Raw genomic sequence first — 27732 nt, forward strand, 5'->3', positions numbered from 1 at the left:
TATGCTCTGTTAGTTGGCCATATTGTTCTCGTTCAGAACAATGTTAATGTTATTGTAATGAAATTCCTCTCAGATTACATTGGACATTGCAAACCAACGTTCGAAAATGTTAATTAAATTGAATGTTTTAAATTTACAATAAAAATGTAATTATATTTCTAAAGTAATGAGTCACAAATCAATGTTTGACATTTGTGCACTGGCATTTGTACTTGTTACATAAAAGGATATGAATTTTATGAAATGTACACTATTTTTTAAAGTGAAAATTAACATTTCACGACATCAGGAGTAAATTTTATTATACGTTTCACGATTTTGCTGTCTAACTAGATTTATTTTTTTATAATAAATTTAAACTTAGGTTTAAATAAATTACATTTTTAGAAGTAAATTTTATTTGTATTTGATTTTTTTGATTTTTTGTTTTGAGTTTAGTGTGAGCATGTATTACAATTATCGATAATTTCAGAACAAAGAGTCATTTTGTATTGTCATTCATGTATAAATAAATAAAATAAAATTGTATTGCAGATACTATGATGCAAGTGCACATGAAATTTCACATTTCATTAGTAATCGTAGTGAAATCAGTGACATGAGATGTTTACACATACCTAATGTCATACGAATGCAATCAGTGAGTTTAATTGTAAAAAGTAATAAAACAGTTAGAACAAATCCCCATTCGTGATATAATCACGTCGTATAATACCAATGACTGCAATTTATTTACTTTCCACCCACTAGAAGGTTTCAATCTAAAATAACCCTAAACTTGGTTAGATTCACTACTAACATATAACGTAGCTCAAATGGGAACTAGTTTCTCTTCCTACTTTTCAGGTGGGCCACGCTTTTGGGAATCACGTTGAAATTGGTGAGTAAACTAACATTTTATCAAAAAATGACATACAAAATTCGGTCATTATACAAATTGCCGAGTTTACATACAGGAACTGAACAATGCCAATTTGTTACACATTGTACTGATAATAAAGTTTTAGCTATCACTTTTAGTATAGGGGTAAGCCATGGCGGAGAAGCTACCTACCCAATATTGACATTTACATATACATTGCATGTATGACTTCAGAATCGTATTTAGCATAATACATCTAACTTATAAGTACAATAAATTAACATACATCAGCCGAATATAAGTCAGTCACAATATCGTTTGGACCATTCTTACCAAAACGTTCCTGGGTAATTGTTCACAAGATAGGAAATGCTACCTAAAAATATTCGACTGGAAATGCACGATTCGAAAAGGGAATTCCTTTATAATATATTTTATTATATTACTTTCTCAATGTGCGTCGCCAGTGTGCAGTGTATCTCTAATAGTTGTTAATGATTATACAATATTATCACGACGCATATTAAAGTAAAAATACGTCACAACGTATCAAGCAGGGCTAACTGGTGGCGGGTTAATCTGTCAAACAAAAATTAAAATCAATCGACATGCAGATTTAGATCCTATTACATTGCAATGAATGTAGTGTTCTTGTTCTTACATTGTTAGCATGAATCGCAAATACTAGCCATGGCTTGCTCGCACATATATTATAAGTTTATTACGGGAATACCTCAAAGTATGCACGAAGACATACAAGGAACAGAATCAGCAAACTTCTTTGTGTGGAGTCCGGCGAAACCCCCATTGCAGCCATGTTTGTTTTTATTATTAGAGGACGCTTACTCGCATAATCATTCTATATTTGGAATTCGTATTTCCTTATATGGTATGATGAAAATACCCCATAAAATACCGCAAAATTACGGCACGCTGTAACTTATGGTGTTATACCTATAACGCAAAGGCCGAGATCTCGACGGGAGCGAGAGTCATAAGAGCCCCGAAACTTCTATTTTCCCCTCAAATAGCTATATAGTGTTCCATTTTCTCTCGCCATCGCGCCCACTGTTTCAAATACACATGGTTACACAGGCCAGGATTCCAATAAAATCAATAAAAATCGCAATGCTGTTTCGGGCTACGCCCTCTGTCCCGTGATGTTCCTGCACTTACTTCTATAAGTGAAAATGTTTAATTCTATGTAAAAAAGCCATAGCAATTTTGTAAATCCACACACATTATCATATGTTCAAAATGCATGGTACACAACTAAGCCAGCAGCAGATACGTTTTTAAGTTGTTGTATTTTAAGCTACCCATATCTAAGATGAAACTTTTTTTATTCATTTATTTTATATTAAATACATGAATAAAACAAAATAATCATGAATGATCTAATTTTAATCTGACTGAGCTGGAACATACTTCATATGGGTGTATTACTTGATATATACCATACTATGAGGTTTATATGTCAATCTCTTACTGATTTGACAATGTTGTGTACTTGTCTTGAAGGATTATACTCGTCGATTACATTTCAATCATTTGTTTTGTGTTCTTGGATCTATAAATTTCTTAAATAAATGTGAATTTGGATATCGTTTTGATTTGTTGTTATTTCTAACTTTAATTTGATACACCAATCTATTAGTGTGGAATGAGTACAGTACATGCGCATGTAACTAGACGGCAGTTCCTATGTTTCACAGCAAAAGTGTTGTAAATGTTATGTATTATTAATGCTACCATGACTACATGTAGTCTTCTTTGCAGCCGCACTCCAGAACTCGACATTTGTGTCCACGCATGCGTAGTTGGTCGTAAGAACCCTGCTGTTTGCTGTTACCGGGAATGTATAATATAACTTCTAATATAATAATTATTTTCGCATTGGTGTATTTTGCGAACTTCTAAATGTAATAATAATTTATATTGATTGCTAAAGCTGTACTTAATGTATTCATATATTTTCTTGTTTTATGTAATTATTTGTCTGTACCCCGGTTATTTGTTTACCACAACAACTCTACGCAACATACCGTGAACGTATTTGTATGGGGGGGGGGGCACGAGCAAATTATACATCTTTATTACATGAAGGCACCAGAAACGAGTTTTAGTCAGTAATATATGTATGACGGTGTAGCATCTGAAAACGATGTCTTTCTTACTAAAAGTACCATATTACATAACTAGAAAGACTGACAACATTCGTGGTAAAATTGCATCACTTCTCTATTTTTATTCGGAGATGATATATTTCCTTGTTGAATTATTAATTAGCATTTACATATAGAAGCTGTGTGTCATGAATATTTTAGTTGGAAATCATTTGTAAACTTTATTATGTCAGCTCAAACAGACTGATTTTCCAAACATGTTCGTCGCGGGACCAAATTTTCCGAGCATATTTATCCTGTAGACCATACTTTCCGAACATATTTATCCTGTAGACCATACTTTCCGAACATATTTATCCTGTAGACCATACTTTCCAAACATATTTATCCTGTAGACCATACTTTCCGAACATATTTATCCTGTAGACCATACTTTCCGAACATATTTATCCTGTAGACCATACTTTCCGAACATATTTATCCTGTAGACCATACTCTCCGAACATATTTATCCTGTAGACCATACTTTCCAAACATATTTATGCTGTAGACCATACTTTCCGACCAAATTTATCCTGTAGACCATATTTTCCGAACATATTTATCCTGTAGACCATATTTTCCGAACATATTTATCCTGTAGACCATATTTTCCGAACATATTTATCCTGTAGACCATACTTCCCGAACATATTTATCCTGTAGACCATATTTTCCGAACATATTTATCCTGTAGACCATACTTCCCGAACATATTTATCCTGTAGACCATACTTTCCGAACATATTTATCCTGTAGACCATACTTTCCGAACATATTTATCCTGTAGACCATACTTTCCGAACATATTTATCCTGTAGACCATACTTTCCGAACAAATTTATCCTGTAGACCATACTTTCCGAACATATTTATCCTGTAGACCATACTTTCCGAACATATTTATCCTGTAGACCATACTTCCCGAACATATTTATCCTGTAGACCATATTTTCCGAACATATTTATCCTGTAGACCATACTTTCCGAACACAACATCATAACATAACTCAGCACTATAGGGATGTCACGTACAGCAATATACTATTTTATGCCGGGGTAAGTCAGCAATATTTAGGGGTCACACATGATATGAAATTTGGGGTGGGGGTCACTCTATATAATTACACATTTATTGGTTAAATGCGGAAAAAGCAAACCCCAATTTATACGTAAGGGGTATCTGTTCGGAAAATTCGTCCCCCTATAAACCCGTTCGCCGGAAAATTCGTTCTACAGGATAAATCTATTCTAAAAATGCGTCGCTTGGGCATCCCAGGGAGAGACGCAAACGCACTCATGGCAAGCAAATGTAGATCCGGTCATTAATATTTAAATTAGCCTAGGCCTGTGGCAGAGACACGTGGGATTCCCTAGCGACTACCCAGCTTAGTGATAAAAGACCCATAGTCCCTGCGACGGTCATTGATTGACCCGTCACTGTTTCGAAAAAATTATGACGCGTTCTTAGAGTGAAAATTGCTGTCACTGGACAAAATTATACGTATATAGACAGACAAAACTTGAGTAATCCTCACTTTAACCATGAATTGAGACGACCGGTACATGGTTGTACCTCTGATGCATGCTGCAAACTAACTCGTATTTCATGGCTGAACTTAGTGGAAATGGACATATAATGTCCATGGGAAAACAAAAGAAATCGTCACTATTTTACTACAACAATAGTATTTTTAGGTATCCAAACTTTGATTATTCTGTTTATTTACCCAGTAGTCATTGGCATCGTAGTAGTCTCTTTCCAAAACGATATTATGAAACTGGAGATATCTATCGATAATTTGAAAACTCACAAAGATTTGCAGCATGCATCAGACACAGAACCAGAGACAGAGCAGCGATGCACATGCTCGGAAACAGTAAGCGAAAATGATGTCACCACCCAGGTTGGAAGCAGTACTCTTCGTTGCTGCACAACAGATGAAGACAGTGTCAGGATGGTAATAATCGAAATATTTCATTATTTATTTCATTATTCATTTTCCTATTTTATATAATCATCAAAACATTGACGAACCACGATTCGTCAATGAGGAAATACATACATTTGAAGCGCGAAATATTTAAACTTCTCGAAGTTGTAGTTGCACGCGGAATATAATATTTAAAATTGCCATTCTCCACAGACTAACTTACGCAGCTCTTGTTTGGTGTGGAAAATATATGTACTACAGAGCGGTAATTCTTAGAAAAGGTCACTTTCTCTATCGATTTAAATTACTACAGACTCACAGATTCGTAGAATTAGCAACACTCAAACAATGTGAAAAGGTCACCTCTCACGTGACGTGATTCCTATACTTAGTATACAGCAGCACACATAATGCGGAACAAATTAGAATGAAGTATATCAGCCACAGTTCAACACACCAGCCCAATTCTAGAGCGATTTCAAAGTAAAGGCTGAATAATGTTAAAAAATTCATTGTTTTAAAAAGTATTATCGAGTAGAATATGAGCATGCCCAAATCAGACATGGAGTGTTATATTGGAGCGTATTCTTGTCGAAAAAATAACAAAATGTAGACATTTTATGTAAATTACTAAACCTAAACTACACTTAATATAACTAATTTTAGCGAATTATATATTTTCCGGACCGTGTGCATTCCACGTCTTTGTACATTCAAGGAAAATCATATCGCATTACTACAGCAAAATCCGAAGCTGAAAAAGATTTGTCCCATGTTTTCTATGTAGTCTTTAACATTTGTGACATACTAGTAATCACTTGATCACACAATTGTCTACAATCACGATGCGATGACTACAATGTGATGAACCGCCCCATGCGTTTTTTGAATATCATTGCCTACATGTATATACATCTGCGTTCAAAAGATTCTTTAAATATGTTTTGCTGAATAACATGCTAAACTTGTTTATTTCAGTTAATTTTACGTATTATTGATGAAGATCGTCGCCAACGCAACAGAAAAAGACGACCAGGTATTAAACTAAGTGTATTCACTCTTGTAATGATGTGTGCATGTCGTATTTCATGATTACGAATGTACATTGTACACATAGGAAATAAATAACAGGGAATGTGTTATTGTCTCTAGATAGGACAACTCTCACAGTCGGTGCAATTGAACGACTGGTTTCTAACATTATCAAGCAAAATAAAACAGAGCATGCGGTGGATACAGGTAGCAATTCCAACACTATGCCGTCAACGAGTATTATTACTATAGCCGTGCACTTGACCGGACGACCGTCACTGAATGGATTTACTGATAGTAAGGATGGTTATATTGTTCATAATGCGGACACTAAGCTTGATATGATATGTTGTTAATTATTTCACGGACCGACGTTGCAACATGGACCAAAAGTGCAACCAAAAACCAATTTCCAATTTCCATTAAGTGGGAAAGTAGGATTTTGAGGTTACTTCACCTCGTCGAACCTCGTTACAATAATCCCTGATGACGGAAAACATATGCGATATAAAAAAAATGTGATGACAGTGTCACTAACTGAATCTGATCAGATTCTCATTCAATCCATAATCAAACAATATACGGTCCTTGTATCTCATGTTGTATAACTCGCTACAACATGGAGGATGACGTCATAGAAAGACGAAAAAAGAGTCCTAACGACGACGACAACAACAACAGCAACGACGACGACAAAAACAACAACAACAACAACAACAACAACAACAACAAACAACAACGGCGATATTCCTTGTGCGTAAGTTAAGCATCCCTACAATAGCTCAGAAAATATTGTAAGTCTTGTGAGTCACGTTTCTGCACATGACACGATTAGTGCAAAGTTGCACAAATCGTCAACTAATTTCACACGTGTAGTTAATACCCGATGGTTACATAAAATATGCGGTGCTATATGCATTCTATAATTTTATAGCATTCATAATTGTTATAAATTAATAATTGTGTTTGTCTTTATTATATATCCAGAAAAAGGTGTAATCATTTTATTTTAGTGGTTCGCTTTTGCTGCTAGAATTACCGCAGTTGTTTTCCAATGGATCCTCGCTGAAGGATTTGTACTGTGCTCATTCCGATTTCGGCCTCCCAGAGAATTCTGTATCATTATTTTTGGAGACCACCTCCGCGTGTCGGGTATCGTAATTCGCGCGCCTGCTGCCTTCCTTGGATGTGGTAGCCGTTTCTCCGGCTCCCTCTCCGGAATCGACTCTGATTCCCGTTACCCGTTTCCACCACGGTAGGCGCAGAACGTGCCCTCGTTGCCAGGGTATACGTAGACATTCGAAAGATTCGTCGCCGGCGCAGAGGTCGTGCGACCCGCCAAGTTATCAAGAGTTTGTCAGAAGAACCGGGCCCACCACCCGCGATGCGGCGGAACACCGATTCGGTCTTGTTCTAATAAAAGCACGAGGTCAGCATCACGTAATAGCTCTAGAATTACCACAGTTTTCCAAGTAAGGAGTAACAATCAAATGAATAATAGCTTATTTAATGAGCCATTCGCAGTTTCACCGTACACCTAGGCTTGTTCTTAGACATGTATGGCTTAAGCCTTCGAAACCGAAAGTATTCTGGTTTCTTTATTCAAGGATGATATCATTATATTAGCTGTGTAATCTGCCGTAACATGTCTTAGTCCTATACGACACCTCTCAAAGTAATAACATTTAAACTCTTTCCTATACTCATTACAGTTTATTTTCATAGAATTAATGTGTAAATATTTACGAGAAAACATGCCCGGTAAAACCACATGGTATCGGTCTAGGCAGACGAACCATTTCAATAAAAATATTACATTTATACTTTGAATTGATTATTTTGAATAGTTGCAATTTCCAATCTTTCAGGGAACGTATCATGATAACATGCTTTTAAAACATTTTCATAAGTAAGTAAATATGCCTAACCTTCTCAAAATAGGTATAACATACCACCTATTCTTTTCAAAATAGGTATAGAGACATAATATATAATACCAACCTCACTCGCATTTGCAGGTAAACAACTTCACAGGCAGAAAGGTTACAAAAAGGTTGGTCCATGGGAATATAATAACGGCCAATCATTTGCAAGATACGTTCAAGTAGATGATCATCACATCATAGTTCCCAAGACTGGCATTTACTATGTGTACAGTCAGGTGTGTTTTACTTATGACTCCAGTGAATAGTTCAGTCAGTTATAACACATTTACGCCAGGTCGTCTGTATTCACGTGGTTACAGAAGAATAATACTTGCACATCCAATCTGAGTCAACATACTATACAAAATTGGGAATAGACAATGAATGTTCTATATTAGAAATACACATGTTTTAAGAATGCAACATCAGATTACATACATAATCATATTCAAATCGGTATTCGTTATTGGACATGAGCACACATGTTTATTCTAATATTTCTGTGCAAATGTAGGCATATTTTCTTGATGATAGCACTGAAGAGGAGCGACAGGAAACGGATATCCAAGAATACTTACATTACACTGTTCGAGGTATGTACTTACTTTATCTATGTCGTTACATCAATCACTAGCTATGTCTGCGTTACATCCAGAATGTATATTATAGTTACTTGAACCTAGCATCTGTCTAAGGTTTGTGTATTTCGCCCACAGAGAATGAATCTTACCAACCAGACCCCATCAACTTAATGAAGAGTGGACGTACACAACGGAATTCGGATTTTTACTACAGTAGTTTTCATTCTGGTTTGTTTCGACTGACTGAAAACGATAAAATATATATGAAGGTTTATCTACCACGTGATTCGGTGTGGTTGGATAACCAGCAACAATCTACATTTATGGGAATGTTTCTTTTAAGCGGAGATGACTGAATAAATGTATATTTGATGATGAGTGAGGTACTCCATGTACCTTACGATACAGTACTGTAGAGTGAACTTTACTCATGTAGTCGTGTCTTAATTTCTCTGTCCACGTATGTATATATATATATATATATAAAGTAAATTATACATAAAGTAATGAGTCACAAATCAATGTTTGACATTTGTGCACTGGCATTTGTACTTGTTACATAAAATGATATGAATTTTATGAAATGTACACTACTTTTAAAGTGAAAATTAACATTTCACGACATCAGGAATAAATTTTATTATACGCTTCACCATTTTGCAGTCTAACTAGATTTATTTTTTTATAATAAATTTAAACTTAGGTTTAAATAAATTACATTTTTAGAAGACAATTTTATTTGTATTTGATTTTTTTGATTTTTTGTTTTGAGTTTAGTGTGAGCATGTATTACAATTATCGATAATTTCAGAACAAAGTCATTTTGTATTGTCATTCATGTATAAATAAATAAAATAAAATTGTATTGCATATACTATGATGCAAGTGCACATGAAATTTCACATTTCATTAGTAATCGTAGTGAAATCAGTGACATGAGATGTTTACACATACCTAATGTCATACGAATGCAATCAGTGAGTTTAATTGTAGAAAGTAATAAAACAGTTAGAACAAATCCCCATTCGTGATATAATCACGTCGTATAATACCAATGACTGCAATTTATTTACTTTCCACCCACTAGAAGGTGTCAATCTAAAATAACCCTAAACTTGGTAAAACCACTACTAACATATAACGTAGCTCAAACGGGAACTATTTTCTCGTCCTATTTTGCAGGTTGGCCACGCTTTTGGGAATCACGTTAAAAGTGATGAATAAACTAACATTTTTTTTTTCAAAAAAGGACATAGCAACTTCGGTCATTAGACAAATTGCCGAGTTTTCATTTAGGAACTGAACAATGCCAACTTGCCACACCTTGTACTGAATATAACATATTACTTTTAGCTATCACTTTTAGTATAGGAGTAAGCCATGGCGGAGAAGCTACCTACCCAATATTGACATTTACATATACATTGCATGTATGACTTCAGAATCGTATTTAGCATAATACATCTAACTCATAAGTACAATAAATTAACATACTGTACATCAGCCGAATATAAGTCAGTCACAATATCGTATGGACCATTCTTACCAAAACGTTCCTGGGTAATTGTTCACAAGAGAGGAAATGCTACCTAAAAATATTCGACTGGAAATACACGAATCGTGAAGGGAATTCCTTTATAATATATTTTTATTATATTACTTTGTCAATGTACTTCGTCTGTTGATGTCGCTTACGTATTGAATAGGTCAGTGTGCAGTATATCTCTAGTAGTATTATCATGGCAAAAGATCACATTCTACATTCTCGTATTGAAGTGAAAATAAGTCGCAAAGTATCAAGCAGGGCCAACTGGTGGCGGGTTAAACTGTCAAACAAAAATGAAAAAATGGTTTTGCAATGAATGTAGTGTTCATGTTCTTACATTGTTAGCATGGATCCGAGCCATGGCTTGCTCGTACATATATTATCATATAATATATGCCTTATTATACAACTACAAAGTTACTTATTAACTCTCGACATTCTCCATTAAGGCGTTTCTATGAAAGAACATTACGGTTATGAATTTACTTTGTGGTTAGAGGTCGGCAACTTGAAATCCGGTGCATGCTGTAACACAGTACTTGACAGTATGTATTTGATTGAACAACTAACACCAATGTGTAATTCTGGTACCAAAATAGTTTTTCCAGACGGGTATTAGTATATATGTGTATTCAAATAGTGATCGTACTTTTCATTTACCCAATGGTCAATGTCATGCCACAACGTCGCCAGCAGAAACCTCCTGGGATTTTGATGTTGATGGTTGCGCCTCCATGGCAATCGCTAATTTTACTGCGGGTGGATCTTCCAAGAGCCCTTTGGGGTTTATAAAACTCATTCAACATACATAAAGTTCTCTCAATCGTAGTAGTCCATGTGATGTACACATAATATGCCAAACATGTTGCTGAACGATTTTGCCAATGAAAACAAGCCGGTTGGCGATCCACTCCACTAAAAAAAACTAGCAATATGTTTTCGGCTGTTGCCATGGTAGGACATGAACGTGAAGCTAACGTCGGTTTATAACTAAAACCGGGCACCGTATACAAAGTTCGCAAAAAAACATTCAGTCCTTAGAAGTCATTTTATTTTATTGCTAGGACGTATGCTGTTGTTAGGGATTGGTCAGTTACTTCGGCCTGGGGGTGGATCAGTAGGGGGGTTACCCTGTTTTTGATTTTGCGAATGGGGGGTCACCCTGTTTTCCACAATTCACACACGCGCTTATGCATATATTTTTTTAAATTTTATTTCAGTACAATAGATTAAAAAGTTAATCATACAAATGTGTTCTTAATAATAACTATTACCCATATTGCCTATAAATTTGTTGATGCAAAAAATGTTATAGGCTAAATATTTTGGGGTTGAAGTTGACAAATAACAGGTTATGCAATGCAGCAGAGCCCCGTGCAATTATACAGTTAAGTTTTGAACACATCCCAAGTCCATGTGATATCAGATTATTTTATTTAAAGTCTGAAGTCACCATTGTATAAGATATTTACTGGATTTATCCAATTGTAGCTGGAGACGGAAAAACACAGCAATTAGTACAAAGAGCAGTGACAGTTTTTGTTCAGCAAATCAAAAAAGTTAAATGGATTCATGTATATAAATAAATAGTTTTTTTGTTTTTTTAACTTTTAAATATGCATATTTTGCTCTGTAAAATACCAAAATCCAACACAAATTTATACAAAAATCAAAGTGTCCTTTGTTTTCATAAGCACAGACTGTGCTTCAGGTGTAAAGCTTTCCTGGTCTATAAGATATGAAAGATATATTAAATCCAAATTAGTTTTCAAACCGCCTAGATTCAAATCCTCTTTTCCTATCTTATAAGGGCGTTTATCAAGTGAGTACTCCACAGCTTTGTTTTTATTTACTATCTTTAGCAGCATAGATTTCCCTACTTCCTGCAGCCTTTTCTGTAGTCGTTTTTTGGCTTTATGCTTCCCCTCCCCTCCTAAGGTGACTGGTCTATTAAATGCAAACACTAAAAATTACAGCAAACCACGATATTTTCAATGCACATCATACATTTTGTAATCATGTCAGAGCCAAAACTGTTAATGTTTCTTTGTTTTTCGGGGGGGGGTCAGCATGTTTTAAAATATAATGTTAGGGGGTCGCCCACTTTTTGTTGTTGATAGGGGTGGGTCAACTGGGATTTACAGCTGACAAAATGGAATCTGCCGACCCCCCAGGCCAGAGTAACTGAACAATCCTTTAAATTTATTATTTCCAACCGATAGTATTTTCTAGATTGCAGGCAGCATTTACAGCTCATTCAAAGTTCAAAGTTGCGTCGGGATTACGTTGATACAGTGTAACAATGTCGGCGTCGGTGTTCTCTTACCGGTGTGCAACGTAGCCAAAATAAAAGGCATGAATACAAGACTAGTGGGAGGTAATAAATTTGGGGTCGAAAGTATTCAAAAAACAGCTGTGGACCAGGATTGTTTTGCCAATTAGTGACGGTACGACCTGCCTGTCAATTATAAACAAAATTAGCCAAGCCAAAAAAAATCTCAGTAAATTGTTGCCCACACTCAAGCGGATTAGAACGAGCTAAGTCCATGCTTTTTAATCATAGAAATGTAGGGTGTGATACATTTGGCGTGAAGGTATTAAAAAATTCAGTTGTTGGCTGTTTCCATGGAAACGGTGGTCAGAATTTGTTTTCAGATTTTACCAATAGTAACTTTGTGCCCACACTCAAGCTGAGCAAAATGAGCTATGTCTGAGGTGTTGTATCCAAAATTTGTAGGAGATACATTTCCTGATAACTAGGGTGAAGGTGTGACCTACCTGCTAAGTTTGAGCGAAATCGGCCAAGCCAAACAAATCACAGAAGAATTAATACGTGAAAACACTAGAAATCACACACACACAGATACACAAAATTAAAGTGATTTTAAGGGCAATCCAAGTGGAGCGAATCGCCAATACCATGTTCATTTGCATATTGACCGTGAAAATACCAAAAACATCATTGCATGGGTGATATGCAAATTAGTTTTAGTCAAAATAAGTTACTGCTTAGAAGTACCATTACTGTTGTTCAAATTTCATTTCACTCGGCAAATATATTCATGTACCCAAACGTAAAGTATCGTACTTCTAAATATTGTTTATTTCTGCTATGTTTCGAAAAACGCTACTCTTGAACGGACTACTTTATTCGCTCTCAGACCTCATTTGCATATGGGGTGTGGAAGTACCGATTTTGACGAATCAAAATAAACTATATATGTAATAATGTGGAATACTTCCTTTCACTGTGAACATGTTTCCGCTAAAATAAATTCCAGTGAAAATGCCATTTCCCTCATACTCTATTGAGACTTGACACAACACAGTGAAAATTTGATTCACACCGTATGCTTGAAAACTTTTCATCGAAAATAAATTATTAAAGTGAAATTATGTGTGATTTCATGAGAGTTGAAAATGAAAAAATTATATGACACCCAACCCTACCACTCCATACACAATGTAACCACACCTCAAAAACATCCTTTCACCAGTGTATTCTATTTGAATTCAGGAGAAATTTAAATAAACAAATTATATGACAACGAACTTAAAGGGGAACCGCTCAATCCCATGGATTGCACCAAAGAATCATGGGACACTACTGTTTATGTTGTTTACAATGTTAATCTATCTTTTGTTATCCATTGTTATTTTAATCCAGAAAGTAAATTTGTTGTGAAATTAATCTTAACTGGAAGGTGCCCCTTTAATTATAATTTCAACCTCTAGTTCAGCACTGATTAAATAAACTACCTCGTCTTTATGCCAACTTGAAGTTATTCAATGCCTACACCAGTGACTTCAAAATCTATGTTTCAATTCCAGGAATTTCACTTGCTATTAATTGTATGGGAGTGCCAGTCTTTTATTTTCTATTGTAATGTCAATTTCTTGTGATTACTCGGAAAATGAAGCTGTAACCACAGACCACAGTGCTGCAACTAAATCCTGGTATAAGCACCGGTTAGGCAGTCTTGAACTATGCATGTGAAGCCAGCTGAGAGGTATATCCAATTCTATAGATTTCTCATTGTTTGGTAACTAAAGATAAATGAACACGTCCTCCTTGCAACCCTTAGCAACCAGCAGCTGTGCAAAGAAACCAATCCCAACGCATTAGTTTCTGTGCATGGTGACGATGGTGATACAATGTTATCGAACATCGTATATGTACACGTGCATGGTTGGTATGACCACACTACTGGGATACTAATGTCATGGGTTTTACTGACAGCTCATTTGTAGAAATGAGTAGACGTGGATCACGGGTACTATAGTAACTGTCCTTGAATCACTGCGTCATCAAACCCCGTTCTGGTTTGCGTAAATATGATTTTTTTTGTTCGCGAGTAATGTAGTTATTTTTTTTGCGAATGATGCGGTATGTCCAAACTGTATTGGAATCGAATCTCCCTGTAAATACTAAGGCCACACGATAACTCGTGTATCGTGCCACTGTATTAGGGTGAGACTGCTTGGTTACGTATATAGAGTCATGGTAGTTATGGCGCCTGGAATTATTATATATGACTGACAGGGGAATGATAGTTTAATAGGAAAGCTTTCCCGCTAAATTTGGAACGCACATGGGGTAGTAACTGCATATAGAGTGAACCCCCGGGGGACCTAAGCTAATGTGTGCATGAAATGAGACAAACACTGCTTGCGTAGTGACCTCAGTCAACTGGTGCACGATAGATAATAAAATAAATGCGATATTTACTACATGGGACCGCCATCTTGAATGTGGCAGTGCCGTACAGAAAGTCCAATGTCTGGTGTTGTGTCATAGCAGTTCTCTGGCGGCGTGACCTTTGATATGACTAATTGTTTCATTTAAAGGGTAGCAGTCGTGGTGCTGCGTCCTGTTTGATATGGGACTCATAGCGACGTATACAACGCGTGTAAAATACATTGTTTATTTACATGAAATTCGAACACGCGCTGCGCGACGACTACCGCGCTTTAACCATGATCTGTTGAAATTGGTCATTTCAAATCGTCGTCAAATTACATCATGTCATATCATTAGCGCTATCGAAAGTGCCTCCGTCATCAATTCTACGAATTGTTTATGACTGTGTTTATTTTTCCTAGTACCTGTGCCACACTTCAATAGGGACACGTATTCACATTGTTTAATAATATGTCTCAGGTTTCAAGGACGTATCGCCATGCCATTCTTGGTTTGGTTGAGTGGTCTGAGTTTAAAATCGAAAAAAAATATAGATAAACCGACCACGACAGAAACTTAATAACATAATCTGTTCATATGTACATATATGTTAAATTTCAGATGTCGTTCACACGGGTTCGCTGTCTTACTCCATATACACATTCAACATACAGAGACAGACGGGACTACATTACATAACATAACACAGTTGCTATACATAGTGTTATTGCCAGGCCTATTTGCACACTTGTTTGTCACGAAGTGGTCATCGAAAGTTCAACCACCGGGCATCATCTCTAACTCTGGATGTGTGTCACAATAACACATTCATTGGTTTAGTAGGTACATACACAAGGCACAATACAATGAAAAAAAAGCTAATAGTTAAACAAGCTGCTAACCCGGATTGTTCGCCAGGTGTTATGTACAGGTCCCGGAGCTTCCATGTTCGGGGATCTGGAAACTTCGTCTCGCTTAGCTGATAATAGCTACACGTTGAGATACAAGATTCGACCCAAATGAATACATGTTAGTTCATTACAGATAGTCCAGCTTTATTCGTCCCATTTCTCTCCTTCCCTCTCTCTTCTTTCCCTCTTTCTCTCCTCTCTCTCTCTTACAAAAGGTTACCAACTCTATCTTAAATAAAAGTTTCTAAGGCGTGGCAGAGTAAACATCGACCAACTAATCGCTGCAGTCGTTGGTACGATCACGTAATTACCAGGGATGCGTCTCACGGTTAAAGCATTGTGAAGTTGCCACTACCTTGTATACAAATTTTTATCATTTTTATCATTTTTTGTTCAAAACTAATTTCGGTATAAAAAAAAGTATTCGCAATTGTAGTTTCAATATTTTTTCTTCGCGTTATGTTTCATTATTTTCATGTAGTTATTTTTCTTTTACTAATATATGATTTGTAACCATTTTCATCCCCTTCGGGGGAAGTTAATAAATAAATAAATGGCCACAAATCAGACATATGCCTGATTTAAACAAGGTGCCACGATACATAGCACAGCAAATTCTTCGTCTTCGAATTTCACGTTATATGTGACAGTTATTACAAACTTCCTTGACGTGGACTTGAAACGTCAAGTTATAGCAGTACTTGCAATTTTTTGACATGGAGACAAAGTTCAATCAATGTCACAGTGTTTGCAAAAAAAAACTAACTTAGTATGTTGCCAACAACATTTTTCTGTCACGCCGGCGTTGTGTTGTGAATAACGCCATCTACAGATAGAGTTATAGTCGTTGTCTGAGGGCGCAAGTCAAAATAGATTAGTTACAGTTTGACCCAACGCCAGTCTGTTTTTTTTTTAAATCCTTGGATATATCTGATTTATTGGATAGTTTCAGCCTCATGAATATATATGGACATGTATATTAGTAAACGTATGCCTATCGACAGTAGTATTACTAAGACAATTAATAATAATCATTTTATTATATTATAAAATTATTAATTTTTGGTAATAATATGGCATGTGGACACGTACGCCTGTGATGTATCCTCGAGCACATCAGAGCAAGGAATAGCAGCAACACTAAGTTTGACGAAACTTGATAAACATTGGGAGAGATCGGAATGTATTTCAGATGTTGATTTCTTTCTGCAAGCAAGTTAATGTTAGTCAGCTGAATATAGCAGTGATTAGATCTTGTGATCATTCAAAGTGGCTGCATCAAATGGTTCCATGCTATTATCTAATGAGTTACTTAGATCATTAATGAATAAATAGAATTACACACCATTATTTAACACTTTCTTAAAATTTAATATCTCTGTTCTTTTATTATTGGTGTCACTGTGTTATATAGTGTGCCATTTAAACCGGCTTTTAACATTTCCTGATAGATGACAAGTGGCGTACTGTATTTCATGTTACCCACAAGTCTTCTAGTATCAGAGTTATTTGAGTGCTTTAATCAGGTGTTCACCAGGGTTGATATTTCTATTATAAATGTAGAACAAGTTGTCTTTCTTAATGACAATAATTTTAGTGCTCTGTTCAGGTTATTGATTTGTTGGTATATATTCACAACTTCTATATTGTTGCTTTGTTTTTCAGCGTTGGCGAGCTTGCTGTTAACTGTGATATCTTTGTTGGCGTGCATCTCTTCAATTGTTTCATGGCAGCTCTATGAGCAACTCTTGCCTGTGGTGCATTTGTCTCTTCCACTGTTATTTTGTTTTGCATTTTCCTGTAATAGGTGATTCTTGCATATGTATACTTATACCCAAGTTAAAACACTCCTATTTTGAACAGCAGCACAGTGAGGTGAGCATATGACACCAACAGCTAGACCATCAAAGATAAATAAAATAAAATAAAAGTTTAAATGACAACCTAGAATATGAAATTCTGTGAAAACGTTTTAGGGAATCAAAAGAAAAAAAACAAATATCGCATCACAAGGTGAATGTGGTCGTTACCCAAACAGGACTAATCAGTAATGTATTCTCATACTGGGCAAGAATACAACAAGTTCCAAAACTAACCAGGATAGCCTTAAACATGAAACTGAACTAGATGAACAACGGACAAATCACATTCTTACCATTTATTAAACAATAGCCAGAAACATTTCAATGTCAAATGCTCTGGAAGGGTAGTGATATGACACCAAAACAATAAATTTTAACATAATCTAAAATGAATTGCAAACTCTAAAATTCTGGGAGCAATTGACCAATACATAATGAATTGCTCAAATGCAAAGATTTCAACATATAAAACATATTTCTTTTACAAAATTAGCTTTACAAAGACAAACTTAGTCAATTATGCAAATGCATATACTTATTAAATGCTTCAGACACTAACCTTATAATACATTGTATTTGATCATATAGGGTTAAGTTGAGTAAAGCTTTATTGCTCAGAATTCCTTGTCTTGTTTTACTGTATTTTTCCTGAAGTTTGGCTGGTTTAAAGTCAATCCTGCATACCTTATTGTGCTGCTTTTCATTGGATATATAGCAATTTCCGGACGTATTTACTGACATCTCAAAACAACATAATAAATAGATAAGCATACAACTTTCATTTTAATACAGCGTGCATTTGGACTATGTATAAAATATGTCATGCAAATTAGGTTACACATATATCATTGGCTGTGAATGAGTGTGGGCAGCTGTTTGTATATAGTATGGTATGACCTAAGGAGAAAGCAGAGAGTTCGAGGTCACTGTACTGGGTCACACACTTACACACATACGGACATACACTAACTCGGGTCACAATAAATACCTGCATAGTCTGAAGTCGTCTTCTGAATTGACGAAAATTAGTCGCATTTCCATCAAGATGAGTTCCCCTGAAGTAAGTAATAACGTGTTAATTTCGTTGTCGCTATCTACCCGTCAGTCAGGTTGTGGTCTCGACGATCTCGATTAAAAGAATTCATCATGTGAATTTTTTCAAGGTTTCACCCAGGCAGCACAGTTCACTGTTCATTATCGTACATTCTATGTCCGGGTGTATAGGAATTATAGGGTCGTCGTGCAGCGTCCTGTTCGATATGAGACTCATAGTGACGTAAACAACGTGTGTAAAATACATTGTATATTTACGTGAAATTCGAACACGCACTGCGCGACGACCACCGCCCTTTTAACAGTAACGTATATCTATACTGTCATATAATTGTGACTACAGTGGTAACGGTTGGTTTTATAACAGATTCACTGTTCGCATCACGTTTACAGTTGTGGTGGCTATGGCGCATGTACTCTATGTCAGTCTAACACACTGTATAAGCAATGTATTGCAGAGGTCCATGACACCCTATAATTAACATGATAAAACAGATGCGCAGACAAGTGATAATATATGAGCCATAGAATAACTTATAATAATATCGTGCATTTCTTGCGCATGAAATAAGTACAAATGTACTTAACAATCTGTCATGCAAATCATCTCATATCTTCGCCAGCCAAGGTTCGTTTATTTAGCCATCGTCTCACGTTAACACCGAGCTAGCGAAACCGTGCCATTTGGACGATGATCATGTCTATCAACCACAAATGACAGAATGCAGAAAGTCATGTAACTTTAGTTTGAGAAAACCTAAACATTAATATTAGCAGACCACATTTAAACTCATGTTTTCTGGAAGTTTTGTTTATACTGCGTTTGAATGAGAAATCAACATTTCAAGATTGGATGCGTATGTCATAATAGCTGTTAGAAAGATCAGTTATGTTATCGCACAATGAATTATGCAAAACATATAAATATCACACCAACATATATATAGTGCATATACATGTATATAGTGTATTAATCGCATTCATGATCCCTGACACCCAAACAAATATACAGACTGAGTGTCCTTATCACAGCAACAAATATACAGTGTCCATATCACACCAACAAATATAGTGTCCATATCACACTGACAAATATACAGTGTCCCTATCACACCAACAAATATAGTGTCCATATCACACTGACAAATATACAGTGTCCCTATCACACCAACAAATATACAGTGTCCATATCACACCAACAAATATACTAACAGTGTCACTATCACACTAACAAATATAGTGTCCCTATCACACCAACAAATATACAGTGTCCATATCACACCAACAAATACAGTGTCCCTATCACACTAACAAATATACAGTGTCCCTATCACACTAACAAATATACAGTGTCCCTATCACACTAACAAATATACAGTGTCCTTATCACACTAACAAATATACAGTGTCCATATCATACCAACAAATATACAGTGTCCCTATCACACCAACAAATATACAGTGTCCCTATCACACTAACAAATATACAGTGTCCCTATCACACTAACAAATATACAGTGTCCCTATCACACCAACAAATATACAGTGTCCCTATCACACCAACAAATATACAGTGTCCATATCACACCAACAAATATACAGTGTCCCTATCACACTAACAAATATACAGTGTTCCTATTGCATCAATATTTTCAAATGTGATTGTTATGAGTTATATACTAGTGTTATATTTGATTATATTTTCTTCTAAAGAGTGAATTGCCTAACACCACTACTGATGAAGCTGAGTTATATTCAGTCGAAGGGAAATATGGTTGGAAAAGCATGGATACAAATGATAAATGGGTGTTATTAGCAATTACTATCTGTGGCGTTGTGGTAATAGCAGTGACCTTGGCGTTTACTGGTAAGGCTATGGGGATTACAGCAGTTACTGTTGAGGGTTAATTTATTGTAAGAAATGTGAAGATGTAGACTGCAGTATTTTCAGTCGTATAATTTATCTCTTTTAAAGATATACAATGGTAAAAGGTACATGTAAAAGAAATGAAATGTTCGAACATGTGTCTGTCTTCATTCTGTCTGGAGATTATTAATATCTTTATGGTGATTCATAATTGTGTTATTGGTTTAATTATCATTTGTATCATTTCGTTTTATCTCTATCTCAGTGGAATGGTGAACACCGGCATAAATGGACTGATACAGAACACCAGAACCTTTGATTTATATCTTCAAGTATTTCAGTGGAAGGAAACAAAACAAATATTGGACGATAGGAAAGTTACAATCTGCCAGGGAATCTCTTCATCTAGAATTGGATAACCCAATCTCAATGGCTGTATTCAGTTCACGAGTCATTCCGAACTAGAAGCACTTGGATTTATATTAGGGTTGTATTTTATTTAAACCCAAAGTCATTTATGTTTCTTTTTTTCAGGGCTAGTGATTTGTATTCTTCCATCTTTGGTGTAATGTAATTGTTTTAACACATCCACAATGAAATGCAACATAACTTTGCGTTGTATTAATTCACAACATGAATTCAGGAATTAAGGCCAAAAATAGTTTGCGTCTTGTCCTAGGGACAATTAATGCGCTGACGCGGTTCTATTTTTTATTCATTTATTTTATTTCATTTCCATTTTATTCTTTTGGTGTCTTTATACTTTTTGCTTTGCCCTTCAACGGAAGTTTAATAGTAAAAAACAAGAATTGCTTTGTAATATAGGTAGCGGACAGATAACAATTTAAAAACAAAAAAAGATTGGAGTATAAAACAGCAATCCTAGTCTAGTATAATGAAAGGTATAATAGTATAGATGGACATATATTATATATATGGAGTGCAACAATTTGTGTAAAAGTAAACAAATAAATCAAGAACAATGGGTACAAAGGGACAAATATAGTCTTGCGATGAATATAACATATTACTTTTAGTGCAAAAACAAACTTAGGGTTATTTAATACCACAACCGGAACAAAAGCAACATATATGTTCGACGTTTTACAATTATTAAATAATGTTTTTGAATACTAATATTAAAGGTTGATTTTGATAAAAAGAAAAAAGAAACCTGCTGCATAACCAATGTACAATTAGTTTGTAACAAGCTGAACATAATCTTTTTCCCTGTGACTTTTACACCGTACACCGAGAAATAAACGACAATCTTTAATAAAAAATGTCGTTCGAGTCTGTTGTAGTAGTGTATCACCAAACGTGTGAAGAAGTACGGGACATCTGTGGTAAAAACGCCGCGGATAGAAGCATACGTGGTAAAGTAAAGGACATCCTGTTACCGTTACTTGACAATGCAGCGCCGTCCATTGACGTTGCAACTCCAAATGAGAGTCAATGTCGAAACAGATCTACACATATTTGAAGAGAACAACGTACATAATCCTAGGGATTATATGGCTTGATATTTTAATACAGCATTACTGTATTATATATACACTTTTATATTTTAGAGATGGTGGGTCAAATTGTGATCTCCATATTTAGGAAATTGTAAATTAAACCTGTATTCATAACTTTCAAATATGCATTTTGTAACGTATGTGATAAGCAGAATAGTGCATATGATTAGTTGACATGATATAATTTCGGCCTTGTGTCACACAGGATGTAAATGAAATAAATATAGCAATCTGTCATGCAAATCTTTATAACATATGTCATTTTTTGTGACTATGTGCGTCTCTGGCAACTTTTTAGTTCTCAGAACTGTGCATAATGTAACGTTTGTCATCGGCAGGAAGTTAAGAGTTCGAGGTCACTGAACTCAGGTCTGAACTACGTCACAAATACGTAAGTACCCGTTTGAATCATAACAAATATCAGCAGAGTTTGAAGTCGTACGTCGTCTGAATTGGTGAAGATTTGGTACGTCGTCTGAATTGGTGAAGATTTGTCGTATTTCTAACAAGATGAGTGACGTGAGTTAATTTCGTTGTTATTGATTACCTCCCCCGTTGGTAAGATCGTGGTATGACATTCCCGATAATCTGGATCTTAAATGCTTTATCACGTGAATTTTTACCCAGGATGAAAGTTTATTAACGATGTCCGGGATATATTAGAATATGGTAACATATATATTACCAACATTATAATGATACGATCTACAAATGCGTTGATACGATTCATATTGGCATAAAGGGTCGACCATTTGAAATCATAGGGGTGGCTGTAATATTTGTTGAAAGCAAATTGCTAGCTATAAACCAAAGTGTTCCAGGAATAATTGTTGGCAAAATTCAAGAAAAAATCAAAATATACAGACACCGCGAAAACAGTGTAATGGCCACACTCTTCTAACACCCCTATGATTTCAAATGTATGTTCCCTAACATGAAGTACAGTACTCGAAACTTGCGTTATTGAAATTTTGTTAAATGCTGTGTATGCTTATATTAGACACGCATACGACGCCATATTACACATCAATAGTTATTAGAACGGCGTCTGTACGATAATTGTTGATCAGCAAATCAATATTAGTATACCCACATTACACCCCGACTTCCTGTTAGAGGCCTACCACTCAACACATTGGGCCACTTTTTAAAAAAACGTTGCAGCTTACACTTTTAGTCAATCGTATCAAACGATTCATGGCGAATGTGCGGCCACTCGTTGGCATGCATAAATCATTATGCAAAAACCTATACACATATCACACCAATATTTACAAGAAATTAATTAAATTATATATTATTTGTTCCTATACAGTGCGACTTCTCTACTGACTATAGCCAAGGAGATCTGAGATTTGAAAAGTATAGCAATGATGGCCCGACCACCTGTAATAAATGGATGATATTAGGAGGTGTTATCTCTGTGCTGACAGTGATAATAATAATTGTGGCAGTTAAGAGTAAGGATCATTATACAGGGTCAAAACAAGGGACTATATGTGGGTTTATTGTAGTAGCTATGCCAGGCAGTTATTGGTAAGGATCTAAAGGGATTATATGTGGGCTTATTGTAGTAACTATACCTAGCAGTTACTGGTTAGGGTTTAAAGGGATTATATGTGGGCTTATTGTAGTAACTATACCTAGCAGTTATTGGTAAGGGTCTAAAGGGATTATATGTGGGCTTATTGTAGTAACTATACCTAGCAGTTACTCATAAGGGTCTAAAGGGATTATATGTGGGCTTATTGTAGTTGCTATACCTGGCAGTTATTGGTAAGGGTCTAAAGGGATTATATGTGGGCTTATTGTAGTTGCTATACCTGGCAGTTATTGGTAAGGGTCTAAAGGGATTATATGTGGGCTTATTGTAGTTGCTATACCTGGCAGTTATTGGTAAGGGTTTAAAGGGATTATATGTGGGCTTATTGTAGTTGCTATACCAGACAGTTATTGGTAAGGGTCTAAAGGGATTATATGTGGGCTTATTGTAGTAACTATACCTAGCAGTTATTGGTAAGGGTCTAAAGGGGTTATATGTGGGCTTATTGTAGTAGCTATACCTGGCAGTTATTGGTAAGGGTCTAAAGGGATTATATGTGGGCTTATTGTAGTAGCTATACCTAGCAGTTATTGGTAAGGGTCTAAAGGGATTATATGTGGGCTTATTGTAGTAGCTATACCAGGTAGTTATTTGGTAAGGGTTTAAAGGGATTATATGTGGGCTTATTGTAGTAGCTATACCTAGCAGTTACTCATAAGGGTCTAAAGGGATTATATGTGGGCTTATTGTAGTAACTATACCTAGCAGTTATTGGTAAGGGTCTAAAGGGGTTATATGTGGGCTTATTGTAGTAGCTATACCTGGCAGTTATTGGTAAGGGTTTAAAGGGATTATATGTGGACTTATTGTAGTTGCTATACCAGACAGTTATTGGTAAGGGTCTAAAGGGATTATATGTGGGCTTATTGTAGTAACTATACCTAGCAGTTATTGGTAAGGGTCTAAAGGGGTTATATGTGGGCTTATTGTAGTAGCTATACCTGGCAGTTATTGGTAAGGGTTTAAAGGGATTATATGTGGACTTATTGTAGTTGCTATACCAGACAGTTATTGGTAAGGGTCTAAAGGGATTATATGTGGGCTTATTGTAGTTGCTATACCAGACAGTTATTGGTAAGGGTCTAAAGGGATTATATGTGGGCTTATTGTAGTAACTATACCTAGCAGTTACTCATAAGGGTCTAAAGGGATTATATGTGGGCTTATTGTAGTTGCTATACCAGACAGTTATTGGTAAGGGTCTAAAGGGATTATATGTGGGCTTATTGTAGTAGCTATACCTAGCAGTTACTCATAAGGGTCTAAAGGGATTATATGTGGGCTTATTGTAGTAACTATACCTAGCAGTTATTGGTAAGGGTCTAAAGGGGTTATATGTGGGCTTATTGTAGTTGCTATACCAGACAGTTATTGGTAAGGGTCTAAAGGGATTATATGTGGGCTTATTGTAGTTGCTATACCAGACAGTTATTGGTAAGGGTCTAAAGGGATTATATGTGGGCTTATTGTAGTTGCTATACCAGACAGTTATTGGTAAGGGTCTAAAGGGATTATATGTGGGCTTATTGTAGTAACTATACCTAGCAGTTAATGGTAAGGGTTTAAAGGGATTATATGTGGGCTTATTGTAGTAGCTATACCAGGCAGCTATTGGTAAGGGTCTAAAGGGGTTATATGTGGGCTTATTGTAGTAGCTATACCTAGCAGTTACTGGTAAGGGTCTAAAGGGATTATATGTGGGCTTATTGTAGTAGCTATACCTGGCAGTTATTGGTAAGGGTCTAAAGGGATTATATGTGGGCTTATTGTAGTTGCTATACCAGACAGTTATTGGTAAGGGTCTAAAGGGATTATATGTGGGCTTATTGTAGTAGCTATGCCAGGCAGTTATTGGTAAGGGTCTAAAGGGATTATATGTGGATTTATTGTAGTAGCTATGCCAGGCAGTTATTGGTAAGGGTCCAAAGGGATTATATGTGGGCTTATTGTAGTAGCTATACCAGGCAGTTATTGGTAAGGGTTTAAAGGGATTATATGTGGGCTTATTGTAGTAGCTATACCTGGCAGTTATTGGTAAGGGTCTAAAGGGATTATATGTGGGCTTATTGTAGTAGCTATGCCAGGCAGTTATTGGTAAGGGTCTAAAGGGATTATATGTGGACTTATTGTAGTAGCTATACCTGGCAGTTATTGGTAAGGGTCTAAAGGGATTATATGTGGGCTTATTGTAGTAGCTATACCTAGCAGTTATTGGTAAGGGTCTAAAAGGATTATATGTGGGCTTATTGTAGTAGCTATACCTTGCAGTTACTGGTAAGGGTCTAAAGGGATTATATGTGGGCTTATTGTAGTAGCTATACCTGGCAGTTATTGGTAAGGGTCCAAAGGGATTATATGTGGACTTATTGTAGTAGCTATACCTGGCAGTTATTGGTAAGGGTCCAAAGGGATTATATGTGGGCTTATTGTAGTAGCTATACCTGGCAGTTATTGGTAAGGGTCTAAAGGGATTATATGTGGGCTTATTGTAGTAGCTATACCAGGTAGTTATTGGTAAGGGTCTAAAGGGATTATATGTGGACTTATTGTAGTAGCTATACCTGACAGTTATTGGTAAGGGTCCAAAGTGATTATATGTGGGCTTATTGTAGTAACTATACCAGGCAGTTATTGGTAAGGGTCCAAAGGGATTATATGTGGGCTTATTGTAGTAACTATACCAGGTAGTTATTTGGTAAGGGTCCAAAGGGATTATATGTGGGCTTATTGTAGTAACTATACCAGGCAGTTATTGGTAAGGGTCCAAAGGGATTATATGTGGGCTTATTGTAGTAACTATACCAGGTAGTTATTTGGTAAGGGTCTAAAGGGATTATATGTGGACTTATTGTAGTAGCTATACCTGGCAGTTATTGGTAAGGGTCTAAAGGGATTATATGTGGGCTTATTGTAGTAGCTATACCTGGCAGTTATTGGTAAGGGTCCAAAGGGATTATATGTGGGCTTATTGTAGTAACTATACCAGGTAGTTATTTGGTAAGGGTCTAAAGGGATTATAGGTGGACTTATTGTAGTAGCTATGCCTAGCAGTTATTGGTAAGGGTCTAAAGGGATTATATGTGGGCTTATTGTAGTAGCTATACCTTGCAGTTATTGGTAAGGGTCCAAAGGGATTATATGTGGGCTTATTGTAGTAACTATACCAGGTAGTTATTTGGTAAGGGTCTAAAGGGATTATATGTGGACTTATTGTAGTAGCTATACCTGGCAGTTATTGGTAAGGGTCTAAAGGGATTATATGTGGGCTTATTGTAGTAGCTATGCCTAGCAGTTATTGGTAAGGGTCTAAAGGGATCATATGTGGGCTTATTGTAGTAGCTATACCTTGCAGTTATTGGTAAGGGTCTAAAGGGATTATATGTGGGCTTATTGTAGTAACTATACCAGGTAGTTATTGGTAAGGGTCTAAAGGGATTATATGTGGGCTTATTGTAGTAACTATACCAGGTAGTTATTTGGTAAGGGTCAAAAGGGATTATATGTGGACTAATTGTAGTAGCTATACCTGGCAGTTATTGGTAAGGGTCTAAAGGGATTATATGTGGGCTTATTGTAGTAGCTATGCCTAGCAGTTATTGGTAAGGGTCTAAAGGGATTATATGTGGGCTTATTGTAGTAGCTATACCGGGCAGTTATTGGTAAGGATCTAAAGGGATTATATGTGGACTTATTGTAATAGCCGAACTGAAAATTTACTCAAATTTTGTCTGTTGGCTCCAAAATTATTGTTCATTTCCAGAAATATTGAATATAAATAAGTGCAGAACAATTTGGGTGAGAAAGTCAGGTGGTGAAAAGGTCAACTACTTCATAGCAACTTTTGACATAGGTAAGATTTCTCAATACAGAATTGGTGTTGCTATAAAAGGGAAATTACATATACATAGATCCTCAATTGTGTAATTTCTATTTCAGTGGACTGGTGAACATTAATGGATCAAGACACCATCATGTTGAATCTTCAGCTAAATTAGTTCAGTGACTGCCATAACATTTTATCAGTTGCGTCTCATTATGAAAATTTTCTTACAATCGGAATCAGTATATATGAATATATGAAACACTTTACAAGATTTGTTTGAGCAGCTTAATATTAATGGTTACAATTTTTAGAAGTAACATAAATAAAATGTTTCTGTTTTTATTTATATTTAGTGTAGTGTTATTAA

The 27732-nt window shown here is 35.9% G+C and overlaps 2 long non-coding RNA genes and 1 pseudogene across 3 annotated transcripts in view; all 3 read left to right on the forward strand.

Annotated features, from left to right (window-relative positions):
* Positions 1-27732, forward strand: part of LOC100375478 (uncharacterized) — a 60351-nt pseudogene that overhangs the window by 4660 nt on the left and 27959 nt on the right. The window contains exons 7-12 of the transcript XR_014929093.1: positions 4668-4988; positions 5940-5997; positions 6114-6290; positions 8012-8154; positions 8433-8511; positions 8635-8921. The product of XR_014929093.1 is annotated as an uncharacterized LOC100375478 (transcript). The remainder of the gene's footprint in view (positions 1-4667; positions 4989-5939; positions 5998-6113; positions 6291-8011; positions 8155-8432; positions 8512-8634; positions 8922-27732) is intronic.
* Positions 18401-22182, forward strand: LOC102803730 (uncharacterized). Its single transcript, XR_438369.3, has 3 exons — positions 18401-18559; positions 20266-20419; positions 20685-22182. It is a non-coding gene; the product is annotated as an uncharacterized LOC102803730 (long non-coding RNA).
* On the forward strand, positions 22317-27711 carry LOC102803654 (uncharacterized). The gene is made up of 4 exons (XR_014930048.1): positions 22317-22458; positions 23255-23399; positions 27303-27392; positions 27479-27711. It is a non-coding gene; the product is annotated as an uncharacterized LOC102803654 (long non-coding RNA).

The sequence above is a fragment of the Saccoglossus kowalevskii genome, chromosome 1 (genome assembly GCF_978046115.1).
Source record: "Saccoglossus kowalevskii chromosome 1, keSacKowa6.1, whole genome shotgun sequence".
Taxonomy (NCBI): Eukaryota; Metazoa; Hemichordata; class Enteropneusta; family Harrimaniidae; genus Saccoglossus; species Saccoglossus kowalevskii.